Raw genomic sequence first — 20,005 nt, 5'->3', positions numbered from 1 at the left:
TTTATTGTTGCTCTTTAATTATGTTATTTTTCTGTTTTCTTTATTTTTTACTTCAGTTTATTTTAGTAAATACTTGAACAATTATTTTTCTTCAAACTGCATTGTTGGTTAAGGCCTTGTACTGCCTCATACTGCCAAATTCTCTAAAACGACGTTGGAGGTAGTTTATGGTAGAGAAATTAACATTAAATTATCTTGCAATAGCTCTGGTGGACATTCCTGCAGTCAGCGTGCCAATTACACACTCCCTCAAAACTTGAGACATCTGTGTTGTGTGACAAAACTGCACATTTTAAAGTGGCCTTATATTGTCTCCAGCACAAGGTGCACCTGTGTAATGATCATACTGTTTGATCAACTTCTTGATATGCCACACCTGCCAGGGGATTATCTTGGCAAAGGAGAAATGCTCACCAACAGGGATATTAACAAATTTGTGCACACGGGGAGATCCTTGATAGCACGGGCCTTACTGACGGCGGTCATGTGCTGCAACTAAAATATGAGCACGGAATCTCTTGCTAAGGAAGGGTTCCATTTGAGAATGCATTACTATTATGAATGTATTGTTTTTGTGTGTCCTTTACATAAATGTTTTATAATCCGAAGTGTGGTTGCAAAATTACACAGATTGCTAAACATGATTTCTGAAATGTGGCTAATCAAATTTGTCTTGTGCTGCCATCTAGTGTTAACTTGGAAGTAGTGTAGATCATTCTGGTATTTCTTGGTCGCTAAAGTGTATTTTGATATCATATATCATCACAGTTGGAAAATTATTTCATTTATAAGATGAATAAACATATTGATACACAAACATAAAGAGGTCACACATTTTACAAAAAAAAAAGAGGTCACACATTTCAGAAAAAAAGCAGACATTGCACTTGAAAAATAGCTGTCTTTCCACATCTGCATTGATTGACTAAAACCAGTCTATTCAAGGATATCTAATCCCAAGGACATCAAGAGCCAAATGCTTTTGAGGTCAATACCAAGTGTAACTGGTGGGAATCACCAGTGACGGCTGCTTCTTCCTCTATTTCCTGTCTTTGCCTGGCTGTTTCTGAATCCTCCCCTGGCTGTGTGCTCTAGGATTTGCTAGCCTTCCTGGACTGTTGGATGGCCTGTGTAACATCAGGGGCAGTCCAGTGTTGGCGGGTCAAAGCGGGCTGTACGGTGAAGGGTCCGTCACGCGTGCGGTGCACTGCTTTACATACAGTCGTGCTGCGGAGCTACAAGCCCACCTCATGCACGATTCTGCACAGGTATCGCTGGGTTTCATTCAAACACTGCACCTCTGATTAAAGTAATGTGAAAAATGGAATTAGCAAACTATTACAGAATATCTAATACATATCGAATGCAACATTAAGGTGACTGTTGCAGTTTATCAGTTAAAAAGGGACATGTGCCAAGTCCTATTGCATGTATGAGTGTTGCTCTGTAGCCATGTGTGTGAGCAAGTGTCTATCCAGGAGGGTATTGTACAGTACAGGTGAAATACTTACCCAAGGTATAGTGGGGTGGTTGGAAGTGTAATAAACGCAGGCCTGTCATAATAGGGACGGAGTTTCCCCTTCGCAGCCAGCTCATAGGCCTCCTGGGTGTTCATGTCCACCTTAGAGTACCTGCCAGAACAAACACAGTTATCCTACACTGCTCTGCACACTAGGTATAGCAAAATTACAAATAAGCTTGAGCTGGCACTGACAACTGTGCCTTCGGGAAGTATTCAGACCCCTTGACTTAATCCACATTTTGAGAGATTACAGCCTTATTATAAAATGTATTAAAATAGTCCAAGGACATCTACACACAATACCCCATAATGACAAAGCAAAAACAGGTTTAGACATTTTTGCTAATATTTTTATTTTTTATTATACATTTACATAAGTATTCAGACCCTTTACACAGTACTTTGTTGTAGCACCTTTGTAGCACCTTTGGCGCTGTAACTATCATATGTGCTTCTCTCTATGAGGCGGCCTGTGTGAGAGAAATTGTCTGTGGCCATGCCGAATTCACCCTCCAATGTATAATCGTGAATAAATTAAAAGTAAAAATAAAATGCATCATGGCAATCTCAGCATTGTATCACAACAATGCCATATGGATTTTCCACCTCCAATTAACTGCATACTCTTTTACATGTAACATAAATAGAGAGGAATGCTTACTCTAGTGACATGAGATCTGTAGAGATCAGTCAAAGCCAACAACTGAGGAGAAACAGATGTCATGATGATTTACAGCCTCAAACGTCACATGAAAAGTGAAAACTTCATCAGTGCAGTAATGGAGGCCCAAGGGACTTCAGGTTACAAAAAAAGGTATGGGAACTGTAAAAATGTCTGAACATTATGAAGTGGAAATGAACAAACGTACTAAATGACATGCTTGCTTACACATACGGACTTATACATACACACACACCTGATCTCGCTCTCTTCTCTCACTTTCTCTCTTTTCTCTTCTCTTCTCTCCCTCTATTGTCGAGAACTGTTTTATAATTTAATGTGTTTATTGTTTGTCTATCTTTTATGTACAGTATTTGTCTTCAAGTTTATATATGTTTACAACAAGCAAAGGAAAGATATCAAAATAGGGGCATTGGGGAATAATAACATATTGTACGGAATACATTTGTACTGTAGTCAAGCCGTCTCTAGAGTACTGCAAGGTCTCTTTCATGATAATTTGAAACGTCAATTGCTATGGAAATGCTGAGATGTGTTTTTCAAATTATTTTAAAGGTAATTATGATGCAACTATGATGGTGATATGATATGTATTACAATTATCATCATGAATATTAAGGCTAAACGCACTACATGTTACACACATAGACCCTCGACCGTGCAAATTGAGTTATTATTTATTTGGACATCACACGTTACAGTCTTACTCTTATACAGACATCGTACACACTCTCTCTCACTACATCACATCCAATATCATACACATCAACCTACTCAGATTTACTACACACATAATATCTTGTCTCAATTTTCTGTGGCATTGGCTCACAGGCAAACAGACAAGGGAAACTCACTACATCCTCAGATGAAGTTGCGAGAAAAAGAAATGGGGTGGTGAAATAATTTTCCGTCATGGACAAAGGAACTCAAAGGGTGTGATGATATTAATTAACAAACATTTAGATCTGAATGTGCAAATAGTCTGGAAGGATTCGCAAAGAAGGTGGATCCTTTTGAATATGAAAGTGGTCAAAAAAGAGATTTGGCTCAATAATCTATATGGTCCAAATCAGGATGATCCACACTTCTTCGAAAACATTTATACCAATTTATTGAACTTACAGGCAACAAATGATCTAATCATTATGGTAGGAGACTATAACACAGTGTTAAGTACCTAAATGGACATTAAAGGTAATCACTACAAACTATCATCACCGTGCCCTTAAGGAAATCACAAATTTTATGGACACATTAGAAATAGTGGACATTTGGAGACTAAAAAACCCCGACCTAGTCAGATATACATGGAGGAGACTTAATCAAGCTTGTCGTCTTGACTACTTTCTTGTCTCTTTCATCAAAGGTTAAAAAAGGTTTGATAGGAGACATAATGTGATCGGATCATCATCTAATTGGTATTCACATAACTCTTATAGGTTTTCCTCATGGACGGGGATATTAGACATTTTTTAAGTTTACTCATTTTAAACTAAGACGAAATAATTTATAACTGAATTTTTCCAGTATAATATAGGTTCAGCAAATCCCTTTATTGTTTGAGATACCTTTAAATGTACCTTCAGGGGTCATTCAATTCAATATTCATAAATAATAACAAACAGTTTCTTGCTAAAGAGACAAGACTAACAAGGGAAATCCATGAACTAATAGTACAGGCAGATAGCAATAAAAACGATACTACAGAGAGACAAAATAAGTTAGAGGAAAAACAAAAAGAACTCGAGGAACTTATGCATGAACGATCTAATGTAATCTATTACAAAAATAAAGCAAACTGTGTGGAATATGGAGAAAAATGCACAAAATTCTTCATGAATCTCCAATACAGTAACGCTAACAAAAAGAATTTGCAGAAACTCGTTACTGAAGACGGAGTTATCTATGGTTCTCTGAATTATATTTTAAAAGAGGAAGCAAATTATTTTAGGCAGATGTTGTCTTTTCCGTCTCATCCTTTCCCACTGAATGAAGATTATGGTAAGGAATTCTTTCCAAATAATATAAAAATGGAAAAATTAACACATGTACAGAAAGATCAGTACGAAGGCCAAATTACAGAGGAATAACTTTTTGAGGCTATTAAATCCTTTCATTCTGGAAAAACCCCAGGGCTTGACAGCATACTGGTAGTGGTATATCAAGTATTTTTTTTATATACTAAAAACTCCATTGTTAGATTGTTTTAAGTACTCCTATAGAAATGGTAGTCTGTCAGGTACTCAGCAGGAAGGTCTGATTTCTCTATTATTTAAACAAGACCCAGATTGCAAATATAAAGACCCAGTCTATCTAAAAAGAGTTTCGAATTGTCAAGAGGAGTTAAACAAGGGTGTCCGCTGCCCCCATATCTATTCGTTACGGCCATCGAAATGCTAGCTATTAAAATCAGATCCAATAACAACATTAGAGGATTAGAAATCCAAGGCTTGAAAACAAAAGGTGTCCATGTATGCCGATGACTCAAGTTTTATATTAAGTTCGCAAGCTAGATCCATGCAATGTCTCATTGAAGATCTAGATAACTTTTCTGTACTCTCTGGACTAAAACCTAATTATGATAAGTGTACAATATTACATATTGAAACCTTAAAAAATACAACTTTTACATTACCCTGCAGTTTACCTATAAAATGGGCTGATGGTGAAGTAGACATACTTGGTATTCATATCACAAAAGATATAAATAAGCTCTCCACAATGAATTTCAATTGAAAACGTGTAAAAGTAGACAAGATCCTGCAACCATGGAGAGGTAAATACCTGTCTATTTATGGACAAATTGCCCTGATTAACTCCTCAGTCATATCTCAGTTCACTTACTTATGGCACTGCCTACTCCTGATGATTTGTTTTTCAAATCATATGAGCAAAAAATATTTAGCTTTATCTGGGACGCTAAACCAGACAAAATAAAACGTGCCTATCTATATAATGAATATGAATTGGGTGGGTTGAGATTATTAAATATAAAAACACTAAACCTCTTTCTAAAAGCTTCACTCATTCAAAAGTTTTATTTTAACCCTAGGTTCTCAAGTAGTTTCATCCCCCTAAAAATAAATATTACAACAAATATTACGGCTGAACTCAAATGTGCTGGTTGATAAAATACTTGTATTTATGGGAAAGATGTTTGAAAAGGGTATTTTATTCTTAAATTATATTGTAAATTGGAAGGGTTGAGTTATTTCCTTCATGGAGTTATCAGAATTGTACAGAAAGGTCTGCTCAATTCAAGAGTACAACCAATTGATTACAGCATTGCCCCAAAAATGGAGGAGGTGGGTGGCAGCGGGAGGAGGTAGGGAACTGGTCTGTCTGCCCAATTTAAAGGATCAAAACTGTCAGAGGAATAAAAATAGCATAAATAGGAAAGTATACTAGTTTCATTTGAGGACCAGGATGTTGACAACTGTGTCATACAGATTGGAAAATAGTTGGGAAGAGATTTTTGATGTACCGATTCTATGTATGAATTGATATATAAAACAACGCAAGATTCAAGACTTGGTGCTTTTCAGCTAAAATTATTATATCAAATTCTTGCCACCAACAAAATGTTGAATATTTGGGGCATAAAATCATCGAAGCTCTGCAGATTTTGTTGTGAGGATACATAAACAATAGACCATTTATTTTGGTATTGCCCTCAGGTAGCCTGTTTCTGGTTACAGGTTCAAGAACGGCTGAAAATAAAATTGACCCTATAAATAGTACTGGTAGGAGATCTGGAGAGACCGGGTCAGTCAATTATAAATATACTAATACTCTTAGTAAACGTATTTATCTGTGGATTCTATTCGATTAGATAGATTAAAATTGTACGTTAAACATCACAGCATAGTTGAAAGATATGCGTTCTGTAGAAACCCGAAGTGGGTGGCCAGCAGATATAGGTGGGATGGGCTGAGGGAAGCTGAGGGTTGGTATGTGGAATTGGAGACAAGTGAGAGTGGAGTTTCGGTGTGAGATATAGAATGATGGTTAAAGATAAAAGTTTGGGTTCACGTTTTTTGGCCTGGTGGTAGATCGGTCAACATGCCCTTGAGCAGGGCATTGATTCTGGATGCTTCTGTGTGTCGTGCTGAACGGGAATCTGTTGGATGACTGGTATGATGTAGTTGTTGAGCGGTTTCACTGCAAGTATATTGTATGTTTTGAATATTCAATAAAAAAAGTTTTTTTAAAAGTAATATGTATGGTTCAAATGAGCTCATCCCTAAGCAGTTTTTTTTTGGAAAGGACATGCCCGGGCTCTACTTGGTTTGAATAGCAGAAACCGAGTTACTGAGATTCCCTGCCCAAACCCACTCCCTTTTCCCGGGATAAATAATTGCGAGTAATCTGTAAATTATAATAAATTATTTCATTGAACAGCATGACGTGAAATGGAACTATTAAATGATATGCGATGTCTAAATCTGGTTTTTCTATGGCCTTCTCTCTCTGCTTTCTGCATGATCAATCATCAACGCTCAGGGTGGGGACAGACATTGCACCCCTCAGAGCCAGGTTCCAGCCTAGGTTCCAGATTAGCTTCCAGCCTTTCTAGGGAGTTTTTCCTAGCCATTTGTCACGCCCTGACCTGAGAGAGATGTTTTATTTCTCTATTTGGTGAGGTCAGGGTGTGATGTGGGGTGGGCATTCTATGTTTTGTATTTCTTTGTGTTTGGCTGAGTGTGGTTCCCAATCAGTGGCAGCTGTCTATTGTTGTCTCTGATTGGGAATCAATCTTTTTCCCCACCTATGTTGTGGGATCTTGTTTATGTACAGCTCTTGTAGCCTACGGAACAGTACGTTCATTTTGGTTTCACTTTGTTATTTTGTTGCTGGTTCTCAATTGATAAATATGATGACCACAAATTACGCTGCGCCTTGGTCTCCCTCAAACAACACACGTTACACCATCGTGCTTCTGCATTGCTTGCTGTTTGGGGATTTAGGCTGGGTTTCTGTATAGCACTTTGTGACATCGGCTGATGTAAAAAGAGCTTTATAAATACATTTGGTTGATTAGTTTCATTTAACTGTTGAAAGCGAGGAAGGAATGAAGCAACAATAGAGAAAGGCATATATGCGTCAGCCTACTAAATATAAAATAGGTCCTATTGAATCTAACAATTAAAATCAAATTCGCTAGCATACACTTGTTACTTTGTCGGCCACATGTCCTGCACCAGCATTGCATGTTTTCTCCCAGCTTCATGGTTTGAGCGAGGTGAGTAAATCCAGTACAATACAATACACACTCAAAAAGATTAGCCTACTGGAGGTTATTTAATTTATTTACCCAGGAGAGTATAGCTACATCTATGGGCTTTTATGTTTTTCTGTTCTGCGTAACATGCTATCCATGTGCTGGATAAAGGCACAATCATTTGGACTTTTTGGGGCTTGGGCTTATAAAATGTCTTTAATGTGTGGCTCATCAGGCTCAGGTAGCATCAGGCTTGAATTTTCATGCTGAGCAAAGCTCTAATCAAATCCACAAATATTTATATGCTTTAGTAAATTACATTTCTGGTTTTGGCGGGAAATTATTTATTCTCATGCTGGAACATTTGTAAATACCGGGAAAATATTCAACTATAGGCTCTACTGTGCAACCATTTTATTTGCATATGGCCATAAATATTTTGCTGTGCACATTTTTATTCAGGAGCACCAGTGCCCCAAGACAAATGAAGGATTCTAGCTTTAGTAGACGCACACGTGCTCCTGATAAAAAAGGTCAGGGTAGAGCCCTGCATGACAGAAAGTCCCACCTAGAACTCCCGAGGAGAATGCATCCAGTCGATGACCCACTGCTACTCCTATGTACTGGAACTCAGGTCCACTCACTGATTTAGGGGACAAACAAGTAAACAATAGCACTGTTATTGAATTCATACAAATCCAGCATCATAAACTACAGCGAAAGCACTCATAAGTGGTGTAAGGCTCATAAAAAGGCTTGGAAGTGATTGTACAGCGCAACATACCCAGAGGGTGGTGGGCCAGCAAAGGGACAGAGGCTGCAGACAGGGTGAGCTCACTGGAACCCTCAGCCACAACACTGATGGGCTCAGCCAAGAACTGTACCCGCTGATGATGGGCAGTAGGAGGGGCAGCATTTATCCCTTTGAAGATTGAGTGCATCATCATCATCATTTCCTTCATCTGCATTAACCTGGAATGAACTGGACAGGTAACAATAAATCCCCTGGAGACATTTCTTGCTAAGTCTGGTCAGGTAGTAGCTCTCAAACTCTTGGGGGCATTAACGCCACCCACGACTACCTCACGTGAACTACAATCCCGACGCTGTGTTTTAACGTTTAGAACGTCAATAATGATTGTTTGTGATATGGCATTCGAAACATAGGACCCTCTTTCATCAGCGAGGAAGAATCTGTCAAATAAAAAAATGACACACTTACTTACTGCACAGATGCCGACAGTTATGTGTGCCTCCATCCGATGAAACTACACTTCCCGAGTTAGGCTTACACGGGTGTTCGTCTCAGCATGCTTGATAGCTCAGTTGCAGTAATTAACTGAGGTACTAGCCTCTTGTCTTCCATAAACAAGCCCTGTAACATGGAGATATGGCTGTGGGAACACTAACAAGGTGTATCAATTTAATATTTTGTTATTTTATTTTATTTTGTTTTTTGAAAATGATTTATGCACAGATATGACAGTTAAAGTTCTTATGCTTCCAAAACCATACTGCAAACGATGCGTGTTCAGACTGAGCATCGGGCTCTTAACAAAACTCCCCTGTACAGAAGACGCCTTCTTCCACTGACTCTTGTGTGTGATGTAATGGAACTGAGAGTCATGATCAAGGGCTAGTCAGGTGGTAAAGTACCGAGGATCTATATACGTGGAACGAATTGTGCTAAGAAAAATTGAGATCGAAAAGAAGTTACAGCACATGAGGCGGTTAAGAAGTGGTCTGATAAGAACACTAGTTATAAATGTAGAATACTTATTGGTAAGATGTATATTTTATCCAAGCTAATGTTCCAAAGCGTTATATTCAAAGCGTTATATTTATATCCAAAGCGTTATGATATAGAATCTAAACAGTGTGATGAACCCATCAAAGTTGAAGAGATTATAGGGCCTCCCGGGTGGTGCAGTGGTCTATGGCACTGCATCGCAGTGCTAGCTGTGCCACCAGGGACTCTGGGTTTGAGCCAGAGTCCCAGGCTCTGTCGCAGCCAGCCGCGACCGGGAGGTGCAATTACATCAGAATTTTACAAATTATTTTCTGAACAAGTAGCTCCCATCTGTAACGGCTTTCCTCCTGGGAAGGAGAGGCGGACCAAAATGCAACGTGGTTGAAGTTCATGTTTTTTAATAAGAAAACTAAACATGAACATAATACAAAACAATAAACGTGGAAAAACCGAAACAGCCCTATCTGGTGCAACAAACACAAAGACAGGAAACAACCACCCACAAAACCCAACACAAAACAGGCTACCTAAATATGGTTCCCAATCAGAGACAATGACTAACACCTTCCTCTGATTGAGAACCATATCAGGCCAAACATAGAAATAGACAAACTAGACACACAGCATAGAATGCCCACTCAGATCCCACCCTGACCAAACAAAACATAGAAACATACAAAGCAAACTATGGTCAGGGTGTGACAGTACCCTCCCTTACCACCCAAGGTGCGGACTCCGGCCGCAAAACCTGAACCTATTGGGGAGGGTCTGGGTGGGCATCTGTCCGCGGTGGCGACTCTGGTGCTGGACGTGGCCTCCACTTCACCATAGTCTTAGTCTGCCACATTGTCCGCTTCCGTGGCCTCCTAACCACGGCGACCCTTCTAAATGACCCCACTGGACAGAGGGGCAACTCGGGACAGAGGGGCAGCTCCGTACTGGCTGACGACTCTGGTGGATCCTGGCTGACTGGCGGCTCTGGCGGATCCTGGCTGACTGGCGGATCCTGGCTGACTGGCGGCTCTGGCGGATCCTGGATGACTGGCGGCTCTGGCGGATCCTGGCTGACTGGCGGCTCTGGCGGATCCTGGCTGACTGGCGGCTCCTGGCTGACTGGCGGAACTGGCGGCTCCTGGCTGACTGGCGGCACTGGCGGCTCCTGGCTGACTGGCGGCACTGGCGGCTCCTGGCTGACTGGCGGCACTGGCGGCTCCTGGCTGACTGGCGGCTCCTGGCTGACTGGCGGCACTGGCGGCTCCTGGCTGACTGGCGGCTCCTTGCAGACTGGCGGCACTGGCGGCTCCTTGCAGACTGGCGGCACTGGCGGCTCCTTGCAGACTGGCAGCACTGGCAGCTCCTTGCAGACTGGCGGCTCCTTGCAGACTGGTGGCTCTGATGGTGCTGGGCAGACGGGTAGCTCATGCGGCGCTGGGCAGACTGGAGACTCTGGCAGCGCTGGAGAGGAGGAAGGCTCCGGCAACGCTGGACAGGCGGGAGACTCGGGCAGCGCTGGAGAGGGGGAAGAATCTGGCAGCGCTGGACAGGCGGGAGACTCCGGCAGCGCTGGAGAGGAGGAAGGCTTCGGCACCACTGGACAGGCGGGAGCACCTGTAGGGATGAGACGGAGAGACAGCCTGGTGCGGGGGGCTGCCACCGGAGGGCTGGTGCGTGGAGGTGGTACCGGATAGACCGGACCGTGCAGGCGCACTGGAGCTCCTGAGCACCGAGCCTGCCCAACCTTACCTGGTTGAATGCTTCCGGTCGCCCTGCCAGTGCGGCGAGGTGGAATAGCCCGCACTGGGCTATGCAGGCGAACCGGGGACACCATGCGCAAGGCTGGTGCCATGTAAGCCGGCCCAAGGAGACGCACTGTAGACCAGATGCGTAGAGCCGGCTTCATGGCACTTGGCTCGATGCCCACTCTAGCCCGGCCGATACGCGGAGCTGGTATGTACCGCACCCGCACTGGGGACACCGTGCGCTCCACAGCATAACATGGTGCCTGCCCGGTCTCTCTCGCCCTCTGGTAAGCACAGGAAGTTGGCGTAGGTCTCCTACCTGGCTTCGCCACACTTCCTGTGTGCCCCCTCCCAAGAAATTTTGGGGGCTGACTCTCGGGCTTCCATCCACGCCCCCGTGCTGCCTCCTCATACCAGCGCCTCTCCGCCTTCGCCACCTCCAGCTCTTCTTTGGGGCGCCGATAATCTCCTGGCTGTGCCCAGGGTCCTTTACCGTCCAATTCGTCCTCCCATGTCCATTCCTCTTTGTGCCGCTGTTGCTGTTGCCCGTTACCATGCCGCTTGGTCCTGTTTTGGTGGGTGGTTCTGTAATGGCTTTCCTCCTGGGAAGGAGAGGCGGACCAAAATGCAACGTGGTTGAAGTTCATGTTTCTTAATAAGAAAACTAAACATGAACATAATACAATCCCTCTTCATCCTCCCCTTCAAATCCCCTTCCACCCTCCTCACTAACCCTTCCACCCCCCAATCTCTCCCTGTCTTCACCATGTTCTGCCTGGCTTCCCACAGCCCCCGTTTAAAGAGACTCATGAGAAGCCAGAGCAGAAACCTGTCCCCAACCGTCCCTCTCGCTCTCCCTACACCTCTCTCTAACCTGGCCCACTTCAATACAAAATCCCCCCTTACCAAACCGAACAACACCCGTGCCCTAGCCCATACTACTCCGGCACAGTCCCAAAAGACATGGCGCACAGTCTCCTCCCTGCCACAAGAGGATCTTGGACAGGTGGGGGATTGCACCAAACTATACCGGTACATGATGGAACGTACCGGCAAGCACTTATGGAGGCTCAACCAATTCAGGTCCTTGAGCCTGTTGTCCAGACCCCGCGCCTGCACTCCCTCCCAGACCACTTCCGAGATGCCCACTACAGGCGCCGGACTCCCTGCCTTTCTGACCTCCTCGTACAGGTGCCTGTGATCTAAACCTACTCGGGCAACTTCAACCTCAGGGTGCGCACACAGCCACTTGGCCGCATGACCAAAGTGCCACGGCAGCTGTTCCGCCCGAGGACCCGTGTTAGACCACACCATTACGCTTCTCGCCTGATACGAGAAGAACACCCGCAGGAGGTAACCGGACGGGTGTATCACTGGATGAGCAAGCTCCGTTAACAAGAAAGAAACAAAAATTGCGTCCAGCTTGAGGGGGAAATGTGGTACCCCCCTACCTCCCTCCCCGATGGGACAGGGCATGCGTGCCCTGGCGACCCACTCGCACCTGCCACTCCACATGAACTGAAACACAAGCCTCACTAGAGGCCTCCTCAGACTAGCTGGCAATGGGTAGATGTACGCCAAATACAAAAGATACGGCAACACATCCACCTTTAGGACCAGGACTTTGCCCATAAAAGACAAATACCTAGCCTTCCACATTGCTAGCTTCCTCTGTGCCACTGCGATACACATGTTCCAGTTTAGCGTCACTGAGCCGGAGGTCTCAAAATGGACCCCGAGAATCCTCAGGGCCCCCTCACAGAGAGATAACCCCCCGGGCACATCCGTTCTACCTCGCCATCTTCCGAAAAAACTTGACGGAAGACTTTGCATGGTTCAGAACTGCTCCCGACGCTCGGGTGAAATCCCCAAAGATGGCAAGGGACCTTGTCAGGCATGAGTCCTTGCACAGCAGCAAGGAAGTGTCGTCGGCGTACTGCGTCATCTTAACACGCAGCCCACCACTTCCAGGGATCAACAAGCCTTCCACCCCTGTGTCTGCCCTAATGGCAGCCCCCAGAGGCTCCATGTACAGAACGAAGAGGAGAGCCGAGAGTGGGCACCCCTGCCTGACCCCAGACGAGAGGTCAAAAACGTCACCCAAGTGACTATTTACACTAACTCGGCACCCCGCTCCGACATATAATGTACGAATCCATCCTATGAACTTCCCTGCTTCCCTGTTAACATTTCCCTGCTCTACATCCATTTCCCTTTCCTTAAATAAACCTTGGAAATGATCAGTTGTCACCCTGACCATATTCTCTGGTTCTCTAACTATACTACCATTTTCTTCCCTAACGCCATGCATTACCTTCCTACTCTGTCTGGCCCTAACATCCGACTTAAAGAACATAGCAGAACAAGTATCATTGTGTTCTAGAAAGCCACTATGCACACGCTCCAGGAAAGCTCGAGCCTTCCGCTCCTGCAACTCCCTGAGCTGCGCCTTTAGGGTTGCGGATCTCTCCCAGTCAAACGACCCGCCGAGGTTGCCTGCCTCGTACTCGAGTTCAATTAACCTTTGGATACGATCCACCTCCCTCCTCTCCTCCCTTTTTTCCCTCTTGCAATACCCTATTATAAAAGCCCTAATCCTCACCTTAACTACTTCCCACCACTCTAACACCCCCTCGCACATGGACCGGAGGCCTTCAAGCCTCCAAAAGAAACCAAAAAAACAGTCAACAAAAGCCTGCTCCTCCAGCACATCCCGATCTAACTTCCAGTACCCCCTACCAAATAGGCAGACTGGCGACCCCACCTGCAGAAGCACCACGTCGTGATCCGAAAAGAAAACAGGCAACAGCCGCTCAGACAACTTACCCAAAGACCTGGGTACAAAAATATAGTCGAGCCTCCGCACAACCCCCCTGGAGTTGCACCATGTAGGACCGGCCATTTTCGGAGTAGTGTGCAGGCCACCATCAACCAGACCATGGCAAGCCATTAGCCCGGTGATGGCGCCTGCACTGCTATCCTCCCCTATTCCTAAATCTGTATTAAAATCCCCCCTATCACTAATTTCCTATTTGTGACACACAGGGGCGCCAGACAGTCCACCATCTCCCTCCTGTCTACCACCACCTGTGGCCCATTCACCACCACTAATCTAAATTTACAATCCCTTATCGTGACATCCACCCCTATAACCCTCCCCTGCATCACCACAAAAGAACCCTCCACTTTTACCTCCCTGTGCCCACACAAAATCCCTACTCCCGATGAGTGCACCCCCCAATACCCCAAACCGACTCCCCTTTGTCCCACTCCTTCTTAAACCTACTAACATCCCCTCCATCCCTCAGGTGAACCTCCTGTAAAAAACAAAAATCAAACCCCACACCCTCCAAATAACTAAAAACCGCCCTCCTCTTAACATAATCCCTTAAACCCCTTACATTTAAACTAACAAACGTAAAATTAGACCCCATGAAAAATAAAATAAAACATGCAATACACTCAAATACTAAACCCAGACAGAAAAAAACAAAAACAGGAGACTCACCAGATGCTCCCCTGCTCCATATCTACCGGTGATAACACCATCCGTACTCCCGACGTCCCCCCCTCTTCCTCCATCTCGCCAACCCAGGATGCAGGAATAGTGTTTGGCTCCGGGGTGCCCTGCACCCTGGGTCTACCCCCACACTCCTCCGCCCTCCCCAGCGCTGCAGCTGTTTTGGAAAAAAATAGGGGAGGCTGAGTCCCCAAACAAAAAACCTCCTGCACCCAGTCCTGAGACTTGTTAGGTGTGTCCCCACCCAACAGAAGTTGAGGGCCTGGGGAAACCAGCAGCAACCCAGAGGTTTCTCCCACCCCCATCACTCTCTTGACCATCCCCTCCCTCTCACTGTCGGCCAATCGCACCCTCCTCTTCATTCTCTTCTTTGGTGATGGCGGCAGTGTAGAGATACCACCCTCCCCCCCGCCAGTTCCTCCACCATACCCCTCATCTCTTCCACCAGGGCACTTTCCCCCCACTCCACTTGCTCTTCCACCATCTCCTTCTCCACCACTCCTCCCTAGCTTTCTTCTCTCTCATGCTCCTCCACTCGCTTGCCTTCTTCCGCCGCTTTTCCTGGTTCTCCTACTCCAGTGCCTTCCGTTTCCTTCTCTCTTCCATCCGCCACTTCATGCTCCTCCTCCTTCCTTGCGACCCTCCCCTCTGGACCTGTACTCTGGTCATGAGGCATTCTTAATTCCCCTCCTCTTCTTCCCCCATCCCCCGCTCCTGCTCCCCCCCCAGCCACAGACGCGTATGACCTCTGACGAGCCAGACACCCCCGCCACAGGTGTGCTAACGAGCCACACCCGTGGCACGCCTTAGGCTCGTCACAATCCTTCGCCTCGTGCTCCCCAGATCCACAAAATCTGCATTTTCTTGCGCTGCACGAGGCAAAGATGTGGCCATAGGCCATACAGCGCCTGCAAAATGGAGGCTGATGTGCATAAAACAACGTCCCCCTGTCAGCCCCCAGGGAGAACATAGCAGGAGGATGGAGGTAGCCACCAAGTCCCTTTGGGTCCTCCCTGAGGAGGGCCTGGAAGCCTCTCCTCCCATTCCAAAACCCAAGGGAGTCTTTGAGGTGCCTTGCTGAGGAGACGTTATCCATGTATCTCCCCAGAAAGGCCCTCACCTCTTCGTCCTTAACGTATGGGTTGTATATGTTGACAGTTACAACCCTAAAGTTGTTCCTCGCCAGGCTTGTTATTTCATAGTGGCTCATCGGCCTCTCACATCCCACTGCTCTTGCCCTTCTCAGGATATCATCGTGTTTCTCCTCTGTATGTAGTGCCACGTCGTATGCTCCCTCCAACGAGTTGCCTTGGAAACAAAACACGTCCTTCACCGTCAGCTTTAGAATCCCCATCAATATAATCCTTCCAAAAGTTTCCCGTCCTAAAGGCTCCAACTCCTTTTCCTTCCAAGCAAACCGAATCGTGTTGGCCAGCCCAATCCCAGGGACCGACCGTGTTGATGTATTTTGCACCATCTCCGAAAGGAGAATGGCGCCCCCGGCTCACGTTCTCTTCTCTTCCAAAACAAGGAAAAAAGAAAAAACCAAAGTGACTGAGCCTTATCTGGTGCAAACAAACACAGAGACAGGAACAATCACCCACAAAACCCAACACAAAACAGGCTACCTAAATATGGTTCCCAATCAGAGACAATGACTAACACCTGCCTCTGATTGAGAATCATATCAGGCCAAACATAGAAATAGACAAACTAGACACACAACATAGAATGCCCACTCAGATCACACCCTGACCAAACAAAACATAGAAACATACAAAGCAAACTATGGTCAGGGTGTGACACCATCCTATTTGAAGTTTTTTTTAGAGAGTATTAAAAACAATGTTCCCCTTACTACAATGAGTCAGGGGTTAATAACACTGATACCTAAGCCTAAAAATAAGTGTTGCTCATCAATAACTGGCATCCAATTTGTCTTCTTAATAATGACTATAAGATATTAGCCTTACTACTTGCAAAAATAATTAAAGAAGTCCTGGATGCAATCATTGATGAAACACAGTCTGGCTTTATGAGGAAAATACATATTTCTAACAATATCAGAGTAGTATTAGACATACTTGAGACCTAATAATCGAGGATAGCTCATATTATTTTTAGATTTTTATAAAGCATTTGACACAGAAGAGCATCAGTTCATCTTCCACTCCCTTGAGAGACTCGGCTTTGTTTTTTTTTCTTTCTGTAAGGCTATTAAGACTATACAAATGGTAACAGCTCTATAAAATTTAAATATGGCACCTCACCTAGATTTGAGTTAAAGAGTGGAATTAGGCAAGGTTGTCCTATCTCTCCGTACCTGTTTTTATTGATCACCCAACTTCTTAAAAATTATTTAAATAATAGTTCTGCACAAGGTATTTCCATAGCTGGTAAAGAAATTATTATAAGCCAGCTGGCTGACAATACTACAGTCATGGCCAAAATATTTGAGAATGACACAAAGTTTGCTGCTTCAGTGTCTTTAGATATTTTTGTCAGATGTTACTATGGAATATTGAAGTATAATTACAAGCATTTCATAAGTGTCAAAGGATTTTATTGACAATTACATGAAGTTGATGCAAAGAGTCAATATTTGCAGTTTTGACCCTTCTTTTTCAAGATCTCTGCAATCCGCCCTGGCATGCTGTCAATTAACTTCTGGGCCACATCCTGACTGATAGCAGCCAATTCTTGCATAATCAATGCTTGGAGTTTGTCAGAATTTGTGAGTTTTTGTTTGTCAACCCGCCTCTTGAGGATAGACCACAAGTTCTCAATGGGATTAAGGTCTGGGGAGTTTCCTGGCCAGGGACCCAAAATATCAATGTTTTGTTCTTTGGGCCACTTAGTTATCACTTTTGCCTTATGGCAAGGTGCTCCATCATGCTGGAAAAGGCATTGTTTGTCACCAAACTGTTCCTGGATGGTTGGGTGCTCAGGCTTCTTTACTGTTGGCATGACACAGGACTGATGGTAGCGCTCACCTTGTCTTCTCCGGACAAGCTTTTTCCGGATGCCCCAAACAATCGGAAAGGGGATTCATCAGAGAAAATTACTATCCCAGTCCTCAGCAGTCCAATCCCTGTACCATTTGCAGAATATCAGTCTGTCCCTTATGTTTTTCCTGGAGAGAAGTGGCTTCTTTGCTGGGTTTGAGCAGAGTCTGAAGGTAGGGAGGGGCAGATCCTCTTGCTGCTCCGTAGGGGGCTAACGTTAGACTACTTGCACAGTACAGCTTCGGTTGGCCTGACTGTGAAAGACCAATATGGGATTTATCATTTAAGGTCATTCAGAGTCTATGTCTCTGTATGTCATATAATTTCCCCCCACAGGGCAAGCTATTTACCAGCATTCAGGCAAAAGGACACTGTTGTGACTGGAAATAATAGTGTAAAATTAACCTTATACTATTTTCAGAAGAACGAAGGGGGATTATTTCACTTTCCATCTCCTTTTGTCTTTCCACTATCATCAAGCTGTAATGATTGACATTTTAGAAAATTCAACATCTCTGTCTGCACAGCTTCCTAGGCAACCACCGCAGCAAGAGTGCAGTGATACAAAATCAGCTTTCCCAAGGCAAAGACGAAGGAATATGCTGTGAAGACTGTGAAGACAGACCCAACATACTGTCATAGTTAATCATTTCAAATCTGCATCAATTGAGTTTCACAAAAAAGTACACAACTAAATATTGCATATTCCATATTGAGTTCTTAAAAAACACCAGAAAACACATTGTAGAATGAGATCCCTACATCATCGAATTGATTGCATCATAATCAGTACAGTAAATTAAAGGAAATTAAATTCACTACCCATTTAACAAACATTTCCCTTTTCAAAAACATTGCAGGCTATGCAGACAGGCTCCTTGATCACCTCTTCAACGAGGTCACCCTTGATCCAACGTCGTATGTGGGGAAGCTGTGCAAGCTGACCATCCCAGGACCCCTGTCTGCTCAGTGTGAGAAGCCTGACAAGAAGGAGGCCACATCTGGATTTGTTTCCCGCTTCAATCTTGAGGGTGACTGAAGCCAAGTGGACGACTGAATCCTGCTTGATTGAAGTGGGGTACATGGGTCCCCCTCCTCTCCCGCTCCCCTCCCATCAATCTCTGTAGTTGGTTGCATTCCCTAAAACCTAAGTAATTCACTTTTACGGGATATGACATCACAGTTTGTTACTTTGTATTGTTGTTTATCTAGCATTCCGATAGAAGATGAGTGTTACAAATTGTACAAATCAATGAGTACTGCACCCTGTAGGGCGGCCAGGCCCTACATTAATTAGAGCTTATGGCTCTAATTCTTTAAAAAAATATATATATATGTCTCGCCACAGAAGGTTGGTGGTACCTTAATTGGGGAGGACAGGCTCGTGGTAATTACTGGAGAGGAATAAGTGGAATAGCATCAAACACATCCAACACATGGTTTCCATGTGTTTGATACCATTCCATTCATTCCATTCCAGCCATTATTATGAGCTGTCCTCAGCAGCCTCCTGTGTGTCTCACCATTATTTCTCTTGAGTATTCATGTTGATCAGTATTTTGGCTTTGCTGGCCTATTGTAAATGATAAAATAAATGTCTGATCAATACATACAGTACAATTCTGAACGTATTGTCATTTATAATGATAACGAAGAGGCACCAAGAAATTGTCCAGACACTTATTGTAGGCTGTTTTCATTTACATTCCCTTAAGTAATAATAACACATTTAATCTGTAAAGCTTTTCATTACAGAGCTATCTCAGTAGAGATAAAAAATAAAACATATACAATAAAAATAACATAGTATATGTTACGATTTCCTAATTGTTGTGGCTAATGTTAAATAAGTGGCTATGTTTACTAATGCTAACATTAGCTAGGCTAGGGGTTAGGTTTAGGGATTAAGGTTAGGTTTAAGGATAGGAGTTAGGTTAAAGGGGTAGGTTTAATGGAAGGGTTAGCTAACATGCTAAGTAGTCACAAAGTAGCTAAAATGTAGTAAGTTGTTACAAATGAGCTATATTGCTAAAATTGCTCATGATGAGATTTCAACAAACAACCTTTGGGTTGCTAGACATTCGCATTACACACCTACCCATCCACCACCAAACAATCATCATACTTCTGTTGCCTTACGTAACCTTCTGTTTTATGTAACCATATCAAACTTAACATATCATACTAATTTAGATGTCCTGGATTTACGTTTACTATGTCCCTGATTTACTATGTTTACGATGACACCGGGTGGGTCATTCCAAGCCTAAATAGTATGCCTCAACCCATTTTCTCTGCAAAATTCTCTCATGGTCGACCATGGACTGTTGGATATAAGACAAACAGCAGCAAGACACAATTGCATTGCTATTGTTTTGTAACTATATACGTTTGACAAATTCTTAACATACTGTACGAATTGCAATTCATAACATATTGTACGAAATGGATGATTGACATCCACAAATGAATATATACCATACGAAATGTAACATGTCATACTAATTGGAGTGTCCCGGATTTACATTTACTATGTTACTCCTGAGTCCAGGTTGGAATGACATCA

The 20,005-nt window shown here is 43.9% G+C and overlaps 1 pseudogene; it reads right to left on the bottom strand.

Moving 5' to 3' along the window:
- Window positions 1–1,031: 1,031 nt before the first annotated feature.
- On the bottom strand, window positions 1,032–15,110 carry LOC110493213 (annotated as a pseudogene).
- Between the last annotated feature and the right edge of the window lie 4,895 nt (window positions 15,111–20,005).

Source organism: Oncorhynchus mykiss, chromosome 17, assembly GCF_013265735.2.
Source record: "Oncorhynchus mykiss isolate Arlee chromosome 17, USDA_OmykA_1.1, whole genome shotgun sequence".
NCBI lineage: Eukaryota > Metazoa > Chordata > Actinopteri > Salmoniformes > Salmonidae > Oncorhynchus > Oncorhynchus mykiss.
This window is presented reverse-complemented; position numbering and strand designations above follow the sequence as displayed.